Source organism: Castor canadensis, chromosome 13 (assembly GCF_047511655.1).
Source record: "Castor canadensis chromosome 13, mCasCan1.hap1v2, whole genome shotgun sequence".
NCBI lineage: Eukaryota > Metazoa > Chordata > Mammalia > Rodentia > Castoridae > Castor > Castor canadensis.
Window position 1 is genome coordinate 20,268,148 of NC_133398.1, and position 7,491 is coordinate 20,275,638.

At 40.1% G+C, this 7,491-nt stretch overlaps 1 long non-coding RNA gene across 1 annotated transcript in view; it reads right to left on the minus strand.

Moving 5' to 3' along the window:
- LOC141415622 (uncharacterized) overlaps window positions 1-7,491 on the minus strand; it is a 173,015-nt gene that overhangs the window by 68,583 nt on the left and 96,941 nt on the right. The window lies entirely within an intron of this gene.

The window sequence follows — 7,491 nt, forward strand, 5'->3', positions numbered from 1 at the left end:
GGGATGAAGCGACTTGGTTATGGTATATGATCTTTTTGATGTGTTGTTGAATTCGGTTTGCATTATTTTACTGAGTATTTTTGTATAGAAGTTCATTAAGGAGATTGGCCTGTAGTTCTCCTTTTTGGAGGTGTCTTTGCCTGGTTTTGGGATAAGTGTAATACTGGCTTCATAAAATGTATTAGGCAATTTTCCTTCCCTTTCTATTTTGTGGAACAGTTTAAGGAGGGTTGGTATTAGTTCTTCTTTAAATGTCTGATAGAATTCAGCAGAGAATCCATCAGGTCCTGGACTTTTCTTTTTTGGGAGACTCTTGATTGCTGCTTCAATTTCATTTTGTGTTATAGATCTATTCAGGTGATTAATGTCCTCTTGGTTCAGTTTGGGATGATCATAATTATCTACAAATCTGTCCATTTCTTCAAGATTTTCAAATTTATTAGAATATTCTCAAAGTAGTCTCTGATGATTTTCTGGACTTTGATGGTGTTTGTTGTTATCTCCCCTTTTGCATTCCTGATTCTACTAATTTGGGTTTTTTTTTCTCTCCTCATTTTAGTCAGGTTTGCCAGGGGTCTGTCAATCTTGTTTATTTTTTTCAAAGAACCAACTTTTTGTTTCATTAATTCTTTGTATGGTTTTTTTTGTTTCTATTTCATTAATTTCTGCTCTTATTTTTATTATTTCTTTCCTTCTGTTTGTTCTGTGATTTGCTTGTTCTTGTTTTTCTAGGAGTTTGAGATGTATAATTAGGTCATTGATTTGAGATCTTTCAGTCTTTTTAATATATGCACTCATGGCTATAAACTTTCCTCTCAGTACTGCCTTTGCTGTGTCCCATAAGTTCTGGTAGGTTGTGCTTTCATTTTCATTAATTTCCAGGAACCTTTTAATTTTCTCCTTTATTTCATCAATGACCCATTGGTTATTGAGCAATGTGTTGCTCAGTTTCCAGCTGTTTACATGTTTGTTGTTGAGTTCTAGTTTTAATGCATTGTGATCAGATAGAATGTATGGCATTATTTCTATTTTCTTATATTTGCTGAAGCTTGCTTGGTGCCCTAGGATATGATCAGGTTTTGAGAAGGTTCTGTGGGCTGATGAGAAAAATGTATATTGTGTAGAAGTTGGATGAAATGTTCTGTAGACATCAACTAGGTCCATTTGCTCCATGGTACGTTTTAGATCTAGGATTTCTTTATTGATTTTTTGTTTGGATAGCGCTCTACTTCTTAATAGCAAGATTCATTCAACTCAGAACAGCCCTGGGAGGCAGTACAGTGCAGTTGAGTAGTGCTACCCTCACCGATGGAATTATAGTGATATCCATACTCAGATCTGGGTCGTATTTCTATGTCCAGTTTTTGGGATATCTAGGTCATGAAATAAGTACCTCAAGAATGAAAGAATTCCCACACTCCCAGATTCAGGCCAGAGAAAGAAGAAGGGGTTCAATAATGATCCAATTAAATAGTCTGGTTGCTTGGTCATGACTCCTTGGTCTCCATTTTTTTTTGGCAGTACTGGGGCTTGAACTCAGGACCTTATACTTGCTAGGCAACTGCTCTACCACTTGAGCCCATGACCCTAATCCTTTTGCTTTTTTAGTGATTTTTTTTTTTAAATAAGATCTTGTGCTTTTGGCCCATCCTGTCCTCAGACTGCAATCTTCCTACTTTTGCCTCCTGAGTAGCTGGGATTACAGACAAGTACCACCACACCCTGTTCCTTGGGCTCCACCTTGCTTGTTCAGAACTTGTGGAACCACCTAGCACATCTCTCTACCTCTGGGCAACCCATTCATCATTGTGAGAAAATGCCTGACCAAAACAACTTAAGGGAGGAATGATTCATTTTGGCTCAAGGTTTCAGAGATTTCAGTCCATCATAGTGAGGAAGATATGATAGAGCAGAACACCTCAAATCATGGCAGCCAGGAAGAACCAGAGAGAAAGAATGCCTGCACATGGAGGCTTTCTCCTTTTTTTCATTTTTATTCCTTCTAGGACCCCAGCCTATGGGGTAGCATCACCCATGTTCTGGGTGGGGTGGTCTCCCCATTTAATGATCCATTCTGGATATGTCTCACAGACACACCCAGAGGTGTGCTTTGCTAATCTCCTATGTACTTCTCAATCCAATCAAGTTGGCAATAAATAATAGCCCTCACACTCTGCCATCCTGTCTCCACGTGGGCACTCTTCTCCCAGCCAGAGCCCATCACCTGTCCAGAGACAGATCTGAGAGACTGGAACCACACGATCAGCGAAGACAAACCCTATCGCCAGGCATTTTAAAGAAACCATGGAGCCAGGCTCACCAAGACCTCATGTATCTGGCAACATCTTGTGCCTGGATAGGAAAATTTTAGGCAGCCTATCTACCACTTAAGCCACATCCTCCCCAGCTTAGGAAGAAAAATGTTAAAATTCTTCAGGAATCTGGAACAAAGCCCCCCAAATTCACATAATTCACTGGGAAGTCTATTAGGACTACACATGGCAACCTCTGATTTAGTTCTTTTTTATTTTTGGATCTCAGATAAACAGAATTAGAATCATCATAATCCTTGGATTGTGACTTTTTATTTAGTCAGTTAGTTAATTGACTATAATATTATAAGTATATATCAACAATGTAAGAGCTAGGACCTTGAGGGGTATCAAATGATGTCATATGAAACCCATTACCACCACTTCAACTCACCCACTCATTCCATCATCCTGAGTCCTAGATTCACCATTGCTCTGCAATCCTTTTACAGTAGCTGTACCTGTGTGTGTGTGTGTGTGTGTGTGTGTGTGTGTGTGTGTGTGTATACTATTATTAACTCTAGGTAAGCTTGCCTGTATATAATCTTTGGGAACTCACTTCTGGTTTGATATTATCATGCTAAGACTCACCTGTACTGAAGTGTGTTGCTGAGTTGCTGATGTTCTTTCACTTGAATGATTGCTCAATGCCCCACTGAGTGACTCTTCTCCAGGGTCTTCACTGCCCATACTGGTGACAGCTTTTGGTGTGCAACCAGGTTTTTGCTACTGAGACAACTGCTCACAGGAAGCTCTTTGTTCCTTGTATGTTGCTTCCATTAAACATATGCAAGTGTTTCGCTATGCTTGGAAGGGGGAGAGCTGGTTCTGGCCCAGCTAGGAACTTGCTCAATCCAAAGGGTAGCTATATGTAAGCAAACTATAAAGAAAGTGATTGAGGATAGAGAGGAAGAAACATTCTAAAAACCTGATTTTCAAGGCACCTTCAGCACAGAAACAATTGATCTATGTGGTTCAGTTAGCTGCAGAAGACCTGATGGCTATCTGTTTCCTTTTGTTGTTGGGTTTTTTGTTTTCTAAAATCAAACTACGTTACTTTTATATTTGTTTCATGCTGGGATCCACCCCTGGGCTTTGTCCATGCTAGGCAAACACAATGAGCTACCCCTCCAGCCCTTATAATCACTTTTCAAAAACTGCCTTAGAAGTTTAAACTATATTTCAAAAAGGTTCCCATTCAAAATGGGTGCATTTTTTTTCTGTTGAAAAAAATTATCTTTCATCAAATAGTTCATTTCCCAAAAGAACCAGTGAGGGCAACCATCCACACCATTCCAGGAAAGCAGAGCTGCACACTACAATCTTACAGAAAGGCTGGGATGTTGCACAAGTCAACACATGCTTCAATATTTAGAAGTCATTACTAAAAATGACTTTTCCCAATTCAGGAAGCAACAGGGAAAACATCTGCTGGCCCTCTCAACTGTTCAGGCTAGTCCCTTATGGCACATTCTGGGGAACTTGGTATATGGCACAGAAGGATTTCTCTGTGAACAAGGATGTGTAGTGGTTGGGGAGAGCCAGATAAGCACAGACCCTGGAACTATCAATGCATCTACGCAATCACAAACTTCATTTCCCAGCCCCATCTGACAGATGGACAGGATGAGGCCCAAAGAGTAGAAATGATTTCAAATTGCCCTGTTTCAGAGAGATCAAGAGCTGTAAAAGGCATCAATTCCAATCACCTCTCCATTGTTGAGTTTTCTCTAAAATATCCTCAGTGAGTGGTTGTTCAGGTCCTGCCCTTGCCCTTGGAACAGAGAGCTAGGAGTAGCATAATTTTTCTTTGAATAATATTCACATTGGCTTAAAATTGGGCTGAAATATGCCTCTCGGTAATTTCCATTCATTGACTTTTTTCAATCCCTCAGATGCCACACAGGTAGCAACAATAATAGCAATAATAATAAAATAATAATAATAAAAATAACACTACAAAATTCGAACGGTTCAAAAAACTAAATGCTTTTAGAACTCATCAGGCAGCAAAAGCTATCATGAAAGGTTGTGTGTTGTTGGCAGTCCTTACATATCACCTCATACCAGTATGTTGGGCTGCAGGTGTATTTCTGGACTGGATCCTTGGAATCTGTTTCAGACCCTCACTGTGATGGCCACGTAACATCAGGCACATTAGTATATTATTCGAGTAAACCACACGAAACTATTATTATCAGATGTCAAAAATGGTCAGAGTTGGAAACTTCAAGTGGTTCAATGTAATGTTTTTCTAAAACCTTAGGCATAGGGCTTGAAACCATGGGAGGAAATGACTCTTTGACCACTATGGGACAAGTGCTGTTCCAGGAGTGACTCTCAAGTTAATGTCTCCTCTCAAGTGTCTCCCTGGGCATCCAGACTCTTCTTCCACCTACCAACTGGTCATCACCATGTGGTTACCTAAAAATCCACTTAAATGGCCCTCATTACCATTTGAGCTCTCCAGCTTCCTCCCCATCTTCCTTGTCCCATCAAAGACTTCTCCTTTCTTCAGTTTCAGACACTAGAAACCCCCATTTCACTGAAGGAGAAAATAAGTCCTACCCAGGCTCAGGAGGTCCTGCACATGGCCAGCCTCCTCCATTACTGCTCTAATCTTGTCACCCCTCCACCCTCATCCACTTTCCATCCTGGCCACTTTGACTTCGATTCCCTTTGAACATACCATATATACGTGCTTCAAGGCCAGAGTTTCCCTTTGCCTGAACACCCTCACTACCTCCCCCACCTTCTTTAGGTTGTCACTCACATGTCTCCTCTCAATGAGATTTTTTTCTGATCACTTTATTTTAAATAGCAATTAAGAGAATTCCCTGCCTCCTCTGTGTTTTGTTTTGTTTTTCCTAAACCACTTAAGAGTATCTAATATGCTATGAGCTAACTTGTGTGTTTTATTTGCTGGTCATCTCCCCTATAGTAATAAAATAGGCTCCCTGTGACCACAGTTCTACTTTTGCAGTTCCAGTTACCTTCAGTCAACCATAGTCCAAAAATAGTAAACAGAAAATTCCAGAAATAAATGATTTATAAGTTTCAAATTGCCCACCATTTTGAGTAATGTGATAAAATCTACACTGTCCTGCTCCATTCTTCCAGGACATGAATCATTTTTGTCCAAAGTATCCATGTTACACACCTGCTAGTCACTTAGCTATCTCAATTATCAGATTGACTATTAAGAGAAATGATGCTGGTAATTTTATTATAGTATATTGTTACAATAATTCTATTTTATTATTAGTTATTGTTATTACTCTCTTACTGTGCCTAATTTATAAATTAACTTTGTCATAGGATGAAAAACAGTATTTAAATATGATGCCAATTTATGATGGTTTGACTTACAATTTTTCATATTCAATATAAATTTTACTTCTTTGAATTTTGATCTTTTTCCAGCTAGTAATACTAGGATGATACTCTCTGGAGATGCTGGACAGCAATGGTGAGCCACAGTCCCAGTCAGCCACTCATACAGCTGATACTCTACAGTGTATGTTGTTGCTAAATGAGCATGTGTGGTAGGTTAGGTGTATTAAATGTATTTTCACCATGCACTGTGTCCAACTTACAATGGGCATATTGAGAGTGACCCCATCCATCATAAGCCACACCGTAAGTTGAGGGTTTAGTTATTTGTGGTTTCAGGTATCCACTTGGGAGGGGTCTTAAAACATATTCCCTGAGGACAAGAAGGGACTACTGCACAAGCCTTATGAAAGCAGGGGTTTTGTCTATTTTTCACTGTTTTATCGCCCTTACCTAAAGCACTTTCTTATACACAGTAGACAGTCAAGTATAGTAATTCATCATTTATAAGTAAGTTGTTTGCCTTCTGTCTTTGAATTCACAGAGTATCCAGAAGAAAGGAAGAAGTAATTGTAGCAACCAAAACAGATGTCTCTTTCGCCAAAGAGGATATACAGGTGACATATAAGCACATAAAAAGATGTTCATATTACTAGCCATTAATGAGAGGCAAGTTAAAATCACAGTAGGCTACTACTGTACACCTATCAGAATGGTTAAAATAAAAAAAATAGTGATAACCACAAATGCCAGGGAGAAGATGTTGCACCTTTTACACGTTGCTGGTGAGAGTAAAATAATACAACCCCTCTGGAATGGAGGGATTTCCTTCATTGCCTACACAAGGAAACATGTGCTCACCATACAACCCAGTAGAGTCATTCTTGGAAATTTATACCCGAGAAATGAAAACAAGTTTGCACCAAAATTTATACATGAATGGTCATAACAGCTTGATTTATAATAACTCAACTGGAATTCTGAAGGACTGAAGTCCTTCAATGGATAAATGGTCAAACTGTGATCTATCCATGCCATGATATGCTACTAAATAATCAAGAGAAATATTAAGTAATAATAGCAAAGATTTAGGGTGATCTCAAAGAACACTTTCTTAATAGATTTGCTAAACTAAGCATGGATAACCAAAGGGACATGAAAACCATCCTTTGCTGGAATTTCTTAAAAATATGTTTGATGCTTATTTTAGTTGATGTTAGATACATGTTAGGAGCAACAGCCTCAGGGAAGAGATGTGACTTAACACCTGCTCTCCCAGATCTGATGGTCTAGTGGGGAGAGAAAAATAGCCAAGCCTGGTCTAGTATGACGTGTTCAGTGACAGGAGAACGGGGAGCCATAAGAGCATAGCAGATGAGCATTTCACCCAGTTGGGGGAGGGGAATGTGAGAAAGGTTTCCACACACAGTTAAGGAATAAGGGAGCATGAAGCTACGAAGGAGGAAACTGGAAGTTTCCAAAGCAGAGGGGTCCGCGTGCACCAAGTACAGCTCATCCATTGCTCACCTAAGGGACTGCGGCTAGGGGAAGTAGGGAGAGATGAAGCTGGACCTTAGGGAAGGGTGACTGTCAACAGGGTCCAGGCCAGGAAAGGCCTTTCCAAGTGGCCTGATTGGTCTGGGCTGTGAAAAAAGCAGAAGCAGTCACTGAATGGAAGCTGTAGTGAAACTGGCCTCCACCGTGTCACAGGCTGTGTCTTGTGTCCCCTGATCTCTATAACCCATTTGCCTGCAGGGGCCTCTACTCGTCCATGCTATCACCCCTTCCTGAGCTCCAAGGTCAAGTTCCAACACCACCTTTTTCTCCAGAGACCTCCTCAGCACCC